Here is a 15,625-nt window from a genome sequence, read left to right on the forward strand (position 1 = left end):
CGTCGCCATCCCCGGTGCCTTGACCTTGCCACCACCTCACCCATCCGAATGCGGATAAGCACGCCCTATTCTGCACTGCCTCTGAGCTCTAGAGCACATGTGCCAAAGGGAAATATCTCGCAACACGGAGAAATATCTCGCCGCCGTGAACCGACCTCCGCTGCCTATAAATAGGACCCCTCCGAGCCCCTCCACTCCAACCATATCCATAGCCAGCTTTGCCTAGACTAGGAACACCCCATCTCCCCCTCTCTTTCCCTCCTCCCTTTCCCTATCAAGCTCTAGCATGATTCTCCCCAATTTGGCCACCATGGTCGACATAGGAGTCGAGCTCTGAGCACTCCCTCCCTAGTGCGTCTTAGGCCAAAAAGATTTGCCTGCATGCCCACCAATCCCTCTACCACCCACTCTGGCACTGCAAGCTTTCCCTCCCCCTCTGAGCTGCTTTGTTCTTGAGCAAAGCCCACCACCGAGCCGTCATTATCGACGTTCGTCACTGGCAAGGCACGACAGTGAGATACGGCACGCCCTTCACACTCAGGTTCAAGCCGCAGCCATGCCACACCCACTTGCCCACCCAACCATCTCGCAGAACACTGCAAACCACCTCCGTGCCACCGTAACCACTCCGGTGGACCGCTGCCATCACCACAAGCGTCCACCGCCACCACCACAACTTCCCAGTGCAGCGGCTGTACCTTGCGAAGACCTTCCGCCATCCCGATAAGAGCCCTGGGCAAGGACACCGCCGGCGTACCCGACTTCGGCGAGCCCCACGCCCCTGCCCTCTTCCATCGTCAAGTCAAATGATGATGCCGACACCGCTCCGTTGTCGTTCCCCGCTGTCTCCCTCTCTTCCTCTGCCATGCAGGCTCGGAGCCAAACGTCGTTCTCTGTCACCTTCCTCTTCACCCGTAGACCCGGTTCACGTGAACACTGAGAGAGAGAGAGAGTCCAAAGCACATTGCTACACCCAGCGCACATCACAGTGCCGCTAGGCTAACCATGCAGCGCTGGCCCTGCACGTTAGCCGTTGAGCCCGGGGGAAAACGCTAAGGCCACCCGAGCAGTGTACACAAGAGGCTGCCAAACCAATTTCCTTGCATGGAAAAATTCCTAGAAATTTTTTAAATAAACTAGGTCCACCCCAGATCCTACCCAAGTATTTCCATACCATTTTCATTATGTCAATTTCCAGAAATAATTCCCAAGTTATATTCCACATACCCTTTTCCTATTAAATCTTTGTTAATTCATATCTACTCCATCCTAACTCCAAATGATTTGATTCTTCCACCAAAAAATTTCTAAATTCAAGCTCTACTTATTCACACCCTTTGTTCTTTTATTTGGTGCCCATTTAAATTCTAGTTTGATTGCTTTTCTTTTCCTATATTTAAATTAAATACTAATTATAGTAGTGACCTTCGCCGTAGTAGTATCTAAACCCTATATATTCGTGTATGTGCATGTACTCTGACACATACTTGAATATATCCACACCCAATCACCTAAAATAATAGGATATCTATACATACAAGGATAAGCCCGATACTCGGGCATACGCCTATGTATGGCTAACTTTATCCCCCACCTTTTCCATTCTAATTAATCTTGGGCACATACATATGCATGTGCGTATGTGCCACTAACCCCATGGACCTATAGAGGTTAGACAAGACATCTATGATGATTTGGTCAGACTTTCTCTTTCAGGTTCACATAATAGTGAACCCTAATAATAATGTGGTCTGGTTTTCCATCAGACCAACCACTCACCGTAACCTAACCCGTATAAGCCCTACCCTATGGTTGGAATCCCTTTATCCGTACCTTACTTAAAATTGACATAATAATGATGACCTAGATAATGACCCATCACCCAATAGGACCCACCCATGTAGGATCGATTCTTTCACCTTGATTTCCAATGCTTGTTTTACATGCCTTGCTTGTTATTTTCCTTGTTTGTGTTTTGCTCATTGATGCTATACCGTGTAGGATAGAAGACGTGGAGAGAACCCGATGGAGTCCAAAAGACAGGAACAGGAGACATAGGAATTGGATGAGGATATAATCGTCAATGAATAGAGGCAAGTCCTAACACCTACCTATTCCTTCCCTCTACATTACATGCCATCCCTTAACCACCCCCTGTTCCACCACCACCACATTTTGCTAGCCTCCACCATAAACCCACCATACCCCATCTCCACCAATTAATAAACTTAACTTATAATACTTAAATTCTCCTTCATGAATTAATGGAATTATAATGGGTCATGAGCTCGGTTATGTACAACCACATGTCTATATGGGTAGACTTGATCTCACACCCCTTTAGATAGAAGTATAATTTCTACTAGGAGGCCGGTGTTGGTAGCGGAATATCAGGAGCAGGCACGGATGCTATATGATCTTCTATGGGCTGGTTGGTGTGGTTGCTATGTGATCCTTCACGTTAAGACCTTTGATTTTTGGCCGCGTTCGAGCCCATGTTATTGTATGTTTGGCCGTGTTTGAGCCCACATTATTGATGATTTGGTATCATCGGTACTATTATGTTGGGATGATTTGGTATCGTCTGAGATTATATGATGGGATGATGTGGAATCATCCAGGATTATGAGATGGGACGATTTGGTATCCTCCCGAGTTTAGTGTGTTTTCCAACCCCTAAGAAGCCGGGGTAGAGTCATATGGATATCTAAGGTCACGTACTTTCAGGTATGGAGTCTCATTAGGCCTGTCGTGCCACTAGCCCTGATGTCGACTATGCCTATTATGTGGGGAAATTTGTACACCTCTGCAGAGTTTATTGAATCTATTCGAATAGCCACATCCTTGGAATGGCCAGATGCTGGAATGAGATACTATTATTAGACTTCAACAACTATGATAATCTGGTAAGATGTATTTTACTAATTTGGTAAATTATAATTAACCCGGGGAACTAGTGAGAATGGTGATACTCTGCTAGGGTCCAACCTATAATTATAACTACTTCACCCTATCACTTTTACCTCCACCACTTTAACCACCTCCACATATAGCCTTCCCCTTCCACCTCTCGTCCACCCAAAGTTTAGGTCTTGCTAAGTACTATATGTACTCAAACCCCTCCATTCTATGTTTTTAGGAGTAAAGCTACAGGAGCACATACCCCGAAGGAACTATTGGAGCTACGCGAGGATAGGACTATAGGAGAACATACGAGTATGGAGCTATCGAGTACTATGCAAGGATAGGACAATCGGAGTATACTCAAAGACGGAGCCGTATGACTCCACAAAGGAGCTGCGTTAGGACTACGATGATTGGATTATAGGAATACGTTTAAGGAATAAGTCTAGGGTTACGTCCGCACTCCAAGTTGCTTGTAGGAATGGAGCCACGATGACATAGGACTACTGTCTTATAACTCTTATATACGATATAAGACTAATGGCCCAAGCTATGTAAATTCGAACTATGTAATGTGTTTTACCCGTTAGCAATAAAAGTAAGGTTTTTGATATCAATCTTGTTCGAATTGTGTGAGCTACTGATCTAGGGACTGATAGATGATGCACAGAGGACCCTAAAGTAGGGGCCCGACACTGAGTGAGGTTCTTGATCCTCATTTTTATCCATAACTTCTAGTGCTAGATTATATGTGAATGCATCATCGATGATGACTTTGTCACGGTTCCAAATTTTTCCCGACATGGCATAGTTTAATGAGATCTCATCTTCTGAAGAATTAGGTACCTTTGTTTCCTCTTGAGTCATGTCTTCATTTCCTTCAAGAGAATTCTCCTGAATTATTATTTCCTTAATTTGACCTTCTTGATTCTTTGCTTCCTTTTGTTTTCAAGGATTTTTTATCTTTGGAACCCAATGGTCTACCATGTTTTATAGTAGTCTTTGACTCATTAGCAGTAGATGGTTGCCCCTCTTGGACATTAATTTTTTCAGGAGCATTAGCAGCTGGAATATGACTTAGTCACTCTTTTTAAGTCTGTAAAAGCATCTGGCAAATTATTTGCTAAACTTTGTAAATGAATTATCCTTTTAACTTCTTGCTCACATTGTTTTGTACGAGGATCAAAATGAGATAATGATAATTCATTCTAGCTTATTTCTCTATTCAGCTGTTCATTTTCTCCCCCTGTTGTTGGGAGATTTGATTCATCAAAATGACAATCAGCAAATCTTGCTGTAAATATGTCTCCCATTGATGGTTCAAGATTGTTTATTATAGATGGGGATTCATACCCAATATATATTCCCAACCTTCTTTGAGGTCCCATCTTTGTGCGTTTTGGTGGAGCAATTGGGACATACACCGCACATCCAAAAATTCTTAGATGTGAAATATCTGGTTCTTTGTCAAAAACCAATTGTAGAGGGGAAGAACTATGGTAACTTGTTGGCCTGATGTGAATTAATGCCGCTGCATGCAAAATAGCATGTCCCCATGCGAACATTGGGAGTTTTGACTTCATAAGTAACGGTCTCGCTATTAATTGGAGATGTTTAATAAATGACTCTGCAAGACCATTCTGTGTATGAACATGTGCAATCAGATGTTCAACACTTATTCCAATCGACATGCAATATTCATTGAAACTATTTGATGTAAATTCACCGGCATTATCCAAACGTATAGTTTTGATCGGGTTGTCTGGAATTTGAGCTCTTAACTTGATTATTTGAGCCAACAGCCGTGCAAATGCTACATTGTGGGTTGATAGTAAGGAGACATGTGACCATCTATTTGATGCATCAATTAAAACCATAAAATATCTAAATGGTCCACTTTGGTGGATGAATTGGTCCACATATATCTCCTTGTGTGCGCTCCAGAAAAGCAAGGGACTCATGTCCAATTTCAGTCGGTAATGGGTGCATAATCAGTTTCCCTTGAGAGCATGCGATGCATGAGAAGTTATTCGATTGAAGAATCTTTTCATTCTTCAGTTTATGCTCGCGTGAGCTATTAATAATTTTTTGCATCATTACTGATCCGGGATGGCCTAGCCGATCATGCCAAATAATAAAATTGCTATGGTTAGTGAACTTCTGTTCCACCACCATATATGACTCGTTCTCTTTGAGACTTGTATAGTATAAACCAGAAGGTAATTCTGGTAATTTCTCCAACACATATTTTTTACCCGATGATATCTTTGTAATGTTGAGGTACTCCACATTATCCTCATATATTGTCTCTATATGATAGCCATTTCGGCGTATATCTTTAAAGCTCAACAAATTTCTTTGAGACATTTGGGGATAAAGTGCTTTGTTTATGTCTACCTTTGTCCCACAAGATAACATTATTGTGGCTCTTCCTGAGCCCTCTATCAAATTAGCACTTCTAGATATAGTATGAACAACTGCATCTTGCAATGTAAGATAGGAAAAATGCCTTTTACTCTTCAAGATAGTATGTGTTGTTCCACTATCTACAATACATATATTTTCTTCATTTGCAAGCTCTTGAGGCAATGGTTCATCCATTCTCTTCAAAATAAAACGTACTAATAAACATTACTCTCTATTGAAAAAAATTATTATATAGTGAAACATATAAAAATGAATACTAATTAAATACAAACATAATACAAATTTATTCATTACTTTATAAGACGAAATATGCTTCAATAATACTACTATTACATCATACTTATTCATGCATAAAGAAAAATTAATGACAAGATCATTTATTCTTGGATGAAGAAATCAGAAACATCAAGATGGGTTGTGGTGTTATCATATTGTCCAATATCTGTCGCTCTAAATATGTTATCATCAAAAATATTATCACCACTACTACTTGCAAAGTTTGTCTCCATCTTTTTGTTCTTCTTCTCGAGTGATTCTTGATAGAGATCAACAAGATATTTTAGTGTGCGACAGTTGCGTGCCCAATGAGATCTTCCACCGCAATGATGGCATGCATTTTTTGTTTCATCAATTTCGTCTTTATCTTTATCTTTATCTTTATCTCCCCTTTCTTGCCTCATATGGGAATTTCCCGTGTTCTTGAATTGAACATAATTTCCTCTACCATGACCATGTCCATATGCACGACCATGTCCGCATCCGTGGCCACGGCCACGGCCACGCTCACGTTCACTCCCACTATTTTGATTATCATATCTTGCTGTATTTACTTCAGGGGGTGGCTTTGAACCACTCGAACGTGTCTCATGGTTTTTCATCAAAAGCTCATTGTTTTGTTCAGCCACAAGCAAACAAGAAATCAGTTCAGAATATTTCTTGAATCCTTTCTCATGGTATTGCTACTGAAGCAACACATTTGATGCATGGAATATAGAGAATGTTTTCTCTAGCATCTCCTCGTCTGTTACTTTTTCTTCACACAACAGCAATAGTGATGTGATTCTAAACATGGCTAAATTGTATTCGAAAACACTTTTATAGTCTTGCAACCTTAGGTGCAACCACTCATAACGAGCTTTAGGGAGGATCACTATTTTCTATTGATCAAATCTTTCTTTTAGTTTGTTCTAAAGAACAAGGGGATCCTTATCAATAATGTATTCAGCCTTTAGATCTTCATGGAAGTGGCGGCGAATGAAAATCAAAGCTTTAGCTTTTTCTTGGCTAGATGCATTATTTTTTTCTTTGATCGCATCACCAAGCCCATTGGCATTCAGGTGAGTTTTAGCATCTAGCACCCATGACAAGTAATTCTTGCCCAAAATATCCAGAGCCGTGAAATCAAGCTTGGCAAGATTTGAGATAGTAAACTACAAAATATATAGATTGCGAAATTCAAACTATCGTGCAAGAACAAAATATAGAAACAAATACAAATGATAATGTCTTACCACAAAATAATATCATGATCAATGTTCCTTACCTAGTACTTGATAGCTTTTAGAGACAGTCGTGCTGATAACATGTTATATAATACTAGTTTGACTATCAAGAATATGTATGTGAGAATGTGGAGAACAAATTTAGAGAGGAAGGAAATGAGTTGTTCTATTTTCTCTTCTTATTTCCAATACATAAGCCCTCCTATATATAGCCATATATGTGACATGAAGTTACAAGAATTGATGCTAGGAGAGTTACACCATTGAAGTAGAAGGTTATAGCTTTGATGGTATAGGGGTTATGGACATCCACATTAATATTTCATAACAATTTATAGGAATATTGGAAATATATTATTGAAGGAAAACAGATCGATTGTATATGACATCGGCATGGTGTAGTGCTAATATCAGCAAGGTACAAGATGAACGTAGTCGAAAGTATAGGCTTGCTAGCTTTTGTACTTGTCTACTTGAACACACGCATGGAACTTTTTGAAGACAACTAGCTGGAGATTTTTTTGTGAAGCACGTGTATGCATGTTTGGAAGATGGGATGTACTAGCTGCTGCTGCATGCAGTCTACGGCGGTGGTTCTGCACAGCAAGTTTGGTGGCATACGATGCAAAAGAATGTGCGGCCAAGTGCAAAATAAAATGTCTGCGGCTTCGATATATATGTTTCTCACCTGCAGGTTATGATCAATGGCGAAGCGATGGTGGACGACAACAAAGAAAAAAGGGACGATGGCAGCTTGATCCCTACTGCTTTGAAGGTGTATTGAAGCATCAGCAATAGCGATTAGTTCGTGTATTGATCCGGTGAGTTCCACCCAAAGACCACACAAATAACAATGGAAGGAATCAGTGGACTGCAGGGCCAACCATGATATAAACGACATGGGCAGAAGTCTCACAAAAACAGCGGCAGTGGTGAGCGTCTTCGCCGAACCCCAAGATGAAGATGATGAACTGACCACTTGAGAGCGAGATGGTGTGGAGACAAGGGCGCTGAGGGGTGAACGATGGTAAGAGGAAGGCTGGGGCACCTTTTATAGACGTGGGGAGGAAGCTGAGACGTCAGACGAGAATTAACCAAAGATGATGATGGAGGAAATGTTAATGCCACTGAAGGCATCGGTTCCTTCTCCTAATTGTGTAAATTGGTGGAGAATAATAGAGTGGCAACTTGCTTTCATTATGAATCACTACTACACTCAGACCTTTCACAACCATGTCATAACCCCATCGCAGTCCAATTTTGGCCTTAGCAGTAAGCTGTCGACAGTGATAGTCATAGCCATCACTATCGTCTTCTGAGACCGATTGCGGTATACACTACACCACCGTATTGGCTTATTATCCGTCCGTAATAAGGTCCTTACTTCCATCACATTGGAGCACGATCCGGCTGTGGGTATACACTAACACCGCCGCATTGACAAATTATCCGCTGTGTCGAGGCTATCAAAACCGTCGTGTGGGCACATCAACCGCCTATGTAGTGGTCACCAACACCGTTGCCTTGTACTTCGACCCGACTGTCTGCAGTGCGGGTTCGCTGTCCCCTCGACAGTCAAGACGTCTGTGTAGAGGTTAACACCACCGTCGCTTCAGTGTATGAACCATCAGTACATAGGTCATGCTCACTGTTGCCTAGCACCACGATCCGCCTTTGATGATCCTTTAGTCGGTGTCGGGTTACTAAATGATTCGGCGGCGATATACTTTTGATCCCTGCCACATCATACGTATAGCGACGGTATTGGACGTTTTCACCACCACCGACGGTGGTGATAATAAAACAATAAACGGCGCTTACATCCGACGGTGACAGAATTTCATTCGGTTTCACAATAGTTACTAATTCAGCTAGACCCTTAATAGCTTCATGAACACAAAGCATACAGATATATAATCATTGCATCTAGAAATCATGTTCACAAACAAGAGTACTTTTTACAATAATAATGGACGCTACCATAACATCTTCCATAACTAATGTCCTAACACAAGTGGTATATATAGCATACTAAAGGTACTGATCTATGCAGACTTACATAACAAAATGACGTAGATGTGCTCCTTCTATGTGACACTTCTGCTTGCAAGGCAAAATGAATATAATTAGTGCATCCTTCGGATTGGTAGCTAATGCACCATGGAACCCCTCTTCTTCATCTCTGATCCATAGCCTGAACAAAGCAGCAGAATTAATGATATTGAACATACAATTCCTTTAGTTAACAAGCCAAAATTGGCCTATACATATATAGAATGAAACCAACTCCCTACGTGAACAAAGACTATCGTGACGACGAAATACAGCAAATGCACCTTTCTTGCTCTGCTAATGACTTCATAAATAATGGAACATAAGGAAGATAGTAAGGCTTGTTCATATGGAAATGCCCTCTTGATCTACAAAAGTGGATGACACGGGCATGGATGACATGAACCTTTATGCGGTCCACGTCATATGCAATCAGTGGTCTATCCTCCTTCCCAACAAGGAAAATGAAATTTCATTCTAGGTGAATTATAGTCACTCTGTACTCCTCATCACAAAGCTCAGAACCAACTTTAATATTCATGTGTACAAACAGTTCCTCCGTATCCACAACATGCTTCAATATCCAGTTATCAGTACCATAGTCTTTAAGTATCCACACTAAAAGCCAAGACATATTATGAAAATCAGCACATCACACACACAGGTGACCCTGAGCTTGATGGATGGACATTTCAGCATCACGTGGTTTATGAATTGTCCTCCATATCTTTCCCTCCATATCCACAGCAACTATCGCAAAGTACTCAAGCATGTGCATAAAACCATTAAGAAAAAACTTCTCGATTTTCAACGTAGAATAATACCCTCGCCCCATTCAGATTCATTAAAGATCCATACTGTAGTTTTAGATGAGTAGATCTCCACACCTACGCACGCACCCTCCACCTCAACAAATTCAATCACATGGAAGTGCGAGGATGTTGGGATAAAACCTAAGCAAGCTTGACCAACAGAACGGATGCTATGCGGCAGTACATGTCATTTGTGGGTCGGCGGATTGCAGACAACATAACGCCGTAATCCATCAGGCCTAGCACACCAGCAAAGGATGAGGCCGCTACAACAATCTAAGGCTAGGACTTTTTGAAGGGGGAAAGGCAAGAATGACAAGGAGGGTGTTCACAGGTGATGCTGGTGAAGTGGCGATTACCCTTCCAGCAGCTGCCATAGAAGAAGCCGATGATAGTTTGTGAAAGCTTCTTAAGGTGATAGGAGTCGGAGATGACGCGCTTCCAGGAGCGACAAACACACTTGTAGCAGCACAAGGACCGGGCAGGGTGGTAGCGGAAGATGTCAGCAATCACGTCGTCTGAGAGCCTATCCACTACGTTCCTCATGTTGGGGGCCTCCTTCATCTAGAAGGACACCACCAACCGAAGAGATGAGGCCACCCTGCCATGGAATTGCATCAATAAACATTAGTAAGGAGATGAGTTTTGAGGAGAAGGGATGGCGATGTAAGTAAGGCCTTATTACACTTGCCTTTGGATATGGCGGCGGTGAGCACGAGTGGCAATGCTGGTGACAGCAGCAGTTGGTTCATCAGTGGATCTATGTGGGCAAGCCGGCGATGTGCACCAGCGCGGAGCAAGAGCTGAGTAGTGGTGATGAGCAGGAGCGGCGATGACGAACAGCAGCAATGAGGAAAACAAAAGCTATGTGTGTGGCGGGAAGGAAGGGTGGCGGGGGGAGGATGCTGGGGTAGGGGTTGCTTGCTCTCTGCGTAACTTTTATGACACACGGGAATCAATCTTTCATCAGTTCCACGTGGGAGGGTTCAAACGCGGGATTGGCAATTTTGCAACTAAGTGGCGGTGAATGCACAGTACCATCACCGGCGGCTAGTTCCTAGTACCACCGGAGACCTCCGTATGATACGGTGATGAATAGTAAAGCACACAATTTTAACGTTTGGCATTAAAACAAAGCGAAACTGCGCACTTATAAAACTAAGAAAAGCACAATTCTAGTACTTAGATTGAAAGGAAGCCAACTTGAGTTCAATGGTGAATAATAAGGCACACAGATTTACATTGAAAGATAGCCAAACTACGCACATAAGGAAAGCATAATGCCAGTACTCTCGGATTGAAAGGAATCCCACTTGAGTTCATACGTTCATACCGAATAAGTAGATCGACACTACCAATCTAACAAGCATGTCGAAAGCTAAAATGCAGATACTAATTAGGCCAACACTATGCAAAAGTTAAAAGGCCTTCATGTGTACATCATTGGTTGCATAATTAATCATTCTCCATACAGATCCTAGTCGACCTCCATGGGATCATTGTGAATCTCCATAAGATACTTTAGATCGTTGTCGACCCCCATGGGATCGTTGTTAATCTCCATGTCATCCCGAGCCTTGATCACTACAACCCTGTCCACATCTATTGGTACACTTTCATTTAGCTCATCAACTTTGTTCACAAAGCACTGATTCAGTGAACCAATACTGAGGACAATAAGGCTCACAAGCTGCACTCCACGGAGATAAAAGGCCACAAACTCCAGAACGAGAAGATGTATTTTCATTTGTAGATCCAAGAAAATTACTGTAGCTAGGTTGGAGGTGAAGGAGTAGAGAGCACGAGAGAGCAATACAAAGGAATATAGAATCCTATGAAGGAGCAGATCTAGTGCAGTTACCTTAGATCCGGATAGAGCAGAGAAGCAGGGACGGCACACTGAAGATTTGTGCGCCGCCGAGGATGGAGGAGAAGGAGCGATGAGCACGAGAGAGGCTGCCTTTCGTCCGACGCTAGCAGGGTGAAGTAGAGCAAGGGAACAGAGTGGGGAAAGGATGGGAGGAAGGTGTGGTAGGACCGTAGGATAGTGTATATATAGTTCAATAAATTGGTTGCCCCTATACCAGGGCCTAGCGTCCCAGGAAGTAGGATGCCTCCAACACATCAATTGATACTTGGATGTACTAGCATTTATAGTTCAATAAATTGAACACCTGGTTAATCACCTTGCATTTAGTTCAACAATAGTTGTACAAAAGTGATAGATTTTAGTCCAATACATAAATTCATACTTGAATCTACTATGGTGATGAACTAAGCAACTTGCTAATGAACATGCCAAGAACTAAGTTAAGTACAAAATAGGTGAAAGAAGAACAGGAAGCACATTTCGTTCTTAAAGGTACAAAATCTTCTATCATCTTCGTTGGAACCCTGACCATTTCTTCAATCTGTGGCATAATCTCTTCCACCTCCGTCTTCAGCTCCCAAATCTTGTTACGTAAATCCAAAATCAAAGTCTTCAGATATTTTCCATATGGGGGATCATACCACTCATAAAACCCGCAATCTAAGTCAGACTATGAAAAAACCAAATTACCATAAGTACAATAGGATTTAAGCATTTGCATTGCGAAAACATAATGAACAAGAAAGAAATTGAGTTACATTATTTGCCCTACAGCATCTGTGGTACCGACGTCCTGGGTTTCCATCACTCCACGAAATCCACCGAGGCGTCTTCAAGCCGCAGCAACACAAAAGTTGTGGTTGGTATGTGTAGGGGTGGTTCTTGACATGGCACGGGATGGGTGCCCCCTCCCGTTGTAGCCTCCTCCACTAGAAGCCAGTGTTCTTCTCACGATGGCGCCCTGGAATGGTGTCGATCACTGGGAGGAGTTGGAGCTAGATGTAGCCATGGAGCAGTTAGGGCTCAAAGTGTTGCACACTCAGAGTGAAGAGGTCGGCCTAGGTCTTTTGTCTATGCTTTTACCTCCCGTCAAGGCGCCAAAACATCCTTGAAAACCCTCGCACTCCCGCCAAGATGAAATGTTGTGTCACTGGCAATTCAGGGTACTATCCTCCTATAGAAGAAGGCCTGTTTTGGATCCTCTGCGCTAGGTGTACATGTGGATCATAATCAAGACCAACTGATCCAATTTAACATTTCAACCGAAGTAATAGGTCAACGATTATGCAGTACTCATACATACTAATCCAGAGGCTTCATCAGTACATATAAACTTCATTAACATAAAAGTTTCATAAATTCTAAGACTTAATGTTAGATGGGTAGGCAGTTGCTAAGGTACTCAATTTGTTGATGCGGTCTCAAAAGCCAGAGGTAGTGAACCGTAGTGAAGATGACGGCATCTCCGTCCACGGATACATTGTATCTATAAAGTATGTCTACTTCATGTCTAGTCCTACAAAAGCACAAAAATCTCTCCACAAACAGGGTCTTGAACGATTCTTGTCAAATTTTGTGGTCCGAGAAGGTGACGAACAACGGCTTCAACAATCAACAGTCGGTCCGGGTGAATGCTCCATCCCCAGGTAGCAAACAACATCATCTGGGGTCCTGGTGCCTCCTCTAGCCGCCAAAACGCAAGGTTGCTCACATTGAAATGGCTTCTTCCGAAGTAAGACATTTTTGAAGAAATTCCTAATATGAACAAAATTGATACTGAACCCAAAACCAATTGGAACCAAATGCAAACAGGAGGGTGACCGAATCCATCTAACCTTCACGGGGTGTTGTCCACGACGACAATACAAGGTGCTCGAGGCAGGGCAAGTACAGGCGATGGGTCAAAATGAAGATGAAGCAATGGGTGGGGAGAATGAAGATGAAGCAACAATGGGTGGAGAGAACTAATGGATTCGTATTGGGGTTTTCTAGTTGGTCGAACTGTCGCCAAGGCATCGATAGGGCCCGAGGGGAGTTGGGAACGGGCCGGGCACTTCTAGGTTTGTTGCCAAACAGACGGTCCAGATTGATCGGCAGTGAGAACGGACGGCACGGGATAAGTTAAACAGTGTCTATATAGACCAAGGAAACATATATGAGGAGAAGAGAGAAAGGAAAATAAGTTTAGGATTAAGGGACACGATTTCTTTTAAGGATGAAAAGTAATGACGCGATGAGAATATGGGAAGGATGATGGATGAACAAAATTTGGCAACAAATATTTTTTTGCACAATTTTTTAGACTCTTTTAAACATAATTCGAAATACATTTAAATTATATTTTCAAAGATTTTTAAAAATCAAACATTATTTTTTTAATAAATAGAGCAAAACCTATTCGAGGCTTTATCGAATTTTCTAAATTCATTTTTCAGCCAAGAAAATTTGTGCAAAGGCAAGAAATACAACAAACAAGTTGTATTAATTTGTAAAAGTTTTATAAAATTATTGTTCTTTCATCCTCTAGATTGACAACAAACTAACTGAAGCTTGGAAAATTTTAGAAAAATACTAAATCATTTATTTTATTAGGTGTTTTCTATTCACATCCCAAAATGAAAATTTTGGGGTGTGACAGACGGTGTAGGAAGTTGGGATGACATTCAACACTCATGCACCCTTGCCTAAGTTTTGGGCTTCTTGTGCATCTTTCCAAATTTCGATGTGAACACATCCCCCAAATTTCGGAATAAAATATACTTTTGTTCCAAAATTCTCATTCCAAGCCATCGTTTCCTATCTATCGGCCAGTTGGCATTCCATATTGATTGCAATAATCTCACGCGTAACTCGATGAACCCACTATAGAGGTCCCCTAGGGCTATAAGAGCATCTCCAAGAGTTTGTCAAATTTTACTTGGCAAATCTTTTGATTTGCCAACTCCCAAAATTATATGCCAAGTAAAAAAACAATCCATCTCCAAGAGTTTGACATTTTTGACTTGGTAAAATAAAAAAACCCGTTAACAAAACGAAGAGGCCCGCTAAGCGAACGAAGAGCCCCGCTAAGAGAACGAAGAGCCCCGCTAAGAAACGAAGAGCCCCGGATGCCAAGCCGTATACGCGCGCGTATATTTGTGCGTGCGGAGGGAAGATTTGCCAAGTTGCTATTGATGCCAAGTTGTTTTGCCAAACTGTTGGAGGCTATTTTTTCTTGTTTTGCTAAAATTATTTGGATGCCAAGTTGAGATAGCAAACTCTTAGAGATGCTCTAAATTTGGAGGTCCACTATAGATGACATATATCTTTTCTTCTTCATTTCCTTCTTTTAGTCTTTTGAACAATGGCTCACGGCAAGCGTCCAAGGGAGGAAACTCCAGAAGCCGTGGATCCACCTCCGTGCCTTCGTGTCCCTCTTCGTTGCCAAGGGTGAGAGGGAATGATTTCTTATCTCTATGGCTGCCTTGCATTAATCTTTTGAATATGTAGGGCTACCTCTCATGCTGCAGTACATCGGCCAACTCCGGCGGAGGTTGAACAACAATTGATTGTGCGTGCTATCGAAGCACATCTTGCTGGGTCCATGGTATCTTAATCTTCATCTTCATTCTCCGAGTCACATGATGGTCAGGATGTCTGGAATTTTATCCATGAAAGGAGGGAGGCCGAAAACCTGTATCCTAAAGCGACGCATGAGGTAGGTCGGCTCGAGCTATGTCTCGACACTGTTAGAACAGCCCTCTCTGCATCTAAAGAAGAGATAAATGTTGCTCAGATGAGGGCTGATGAAGTGCATGCTAGAGCAGTAGGTAAAAATTCTTTGAAGAGTTTTTCCTTTTTATATTCACGACTTTATCCGATAACCCTTTGTTTTCATTAGATCTTGAGGGACAACTGGCTGCTTCTCAACACGAGATTGAGGAGGCTCGTCGTCGGGAGATGGACCTGGAGAATTGCCATGAGATCCTCCAACGGGTAACACATGGTGCAGTTGTAGCAATCAACGCTAGGGGAGTTTCTCTTGAAGATCGCCTGCAGGATATCCCGTTTCATGCCAG

At 42.2% G+C, this 15,625-nt stretch overlaps 1 long non-coding RNA gene across 1 annotated transcript; it reads left to right on the forward strand.

The window, feature by feature from the left end:
- Window positions 1–204: 204 nt before the first annotated feature.
- LOC136477475 (uncharacterized) lies at window positions 205–4,128 on the forward strand. The gene is made up of 2 exons (XR_010764028.1): window positions 205–2,093; window positions 3,140–4,128. It is a non-coding gene; the product is annotated as an uncharacterized lncRNA (long non-coding RNA).
- The last annotated feature ends 11,497 nt before the right edge of the window (window positions 4,129–15,625 follow it).

This window comes from Miscanthus floridulus, chromosome 8 (assembly GCF_019320115.1).
Source record: "Miscanthus floridulus cultivar M001 chromosome 8, ASM1932011v1, whole genome shotgun sequence".
In the NCBI taxonomy this organism is placed as follows: domain Eukaryota; kingdom Viridiplantae; phylum Streptophyta; class Magnoliopsida; order Poales; family Poaceae; genus Miscanthus; species Miscanthus floridulus.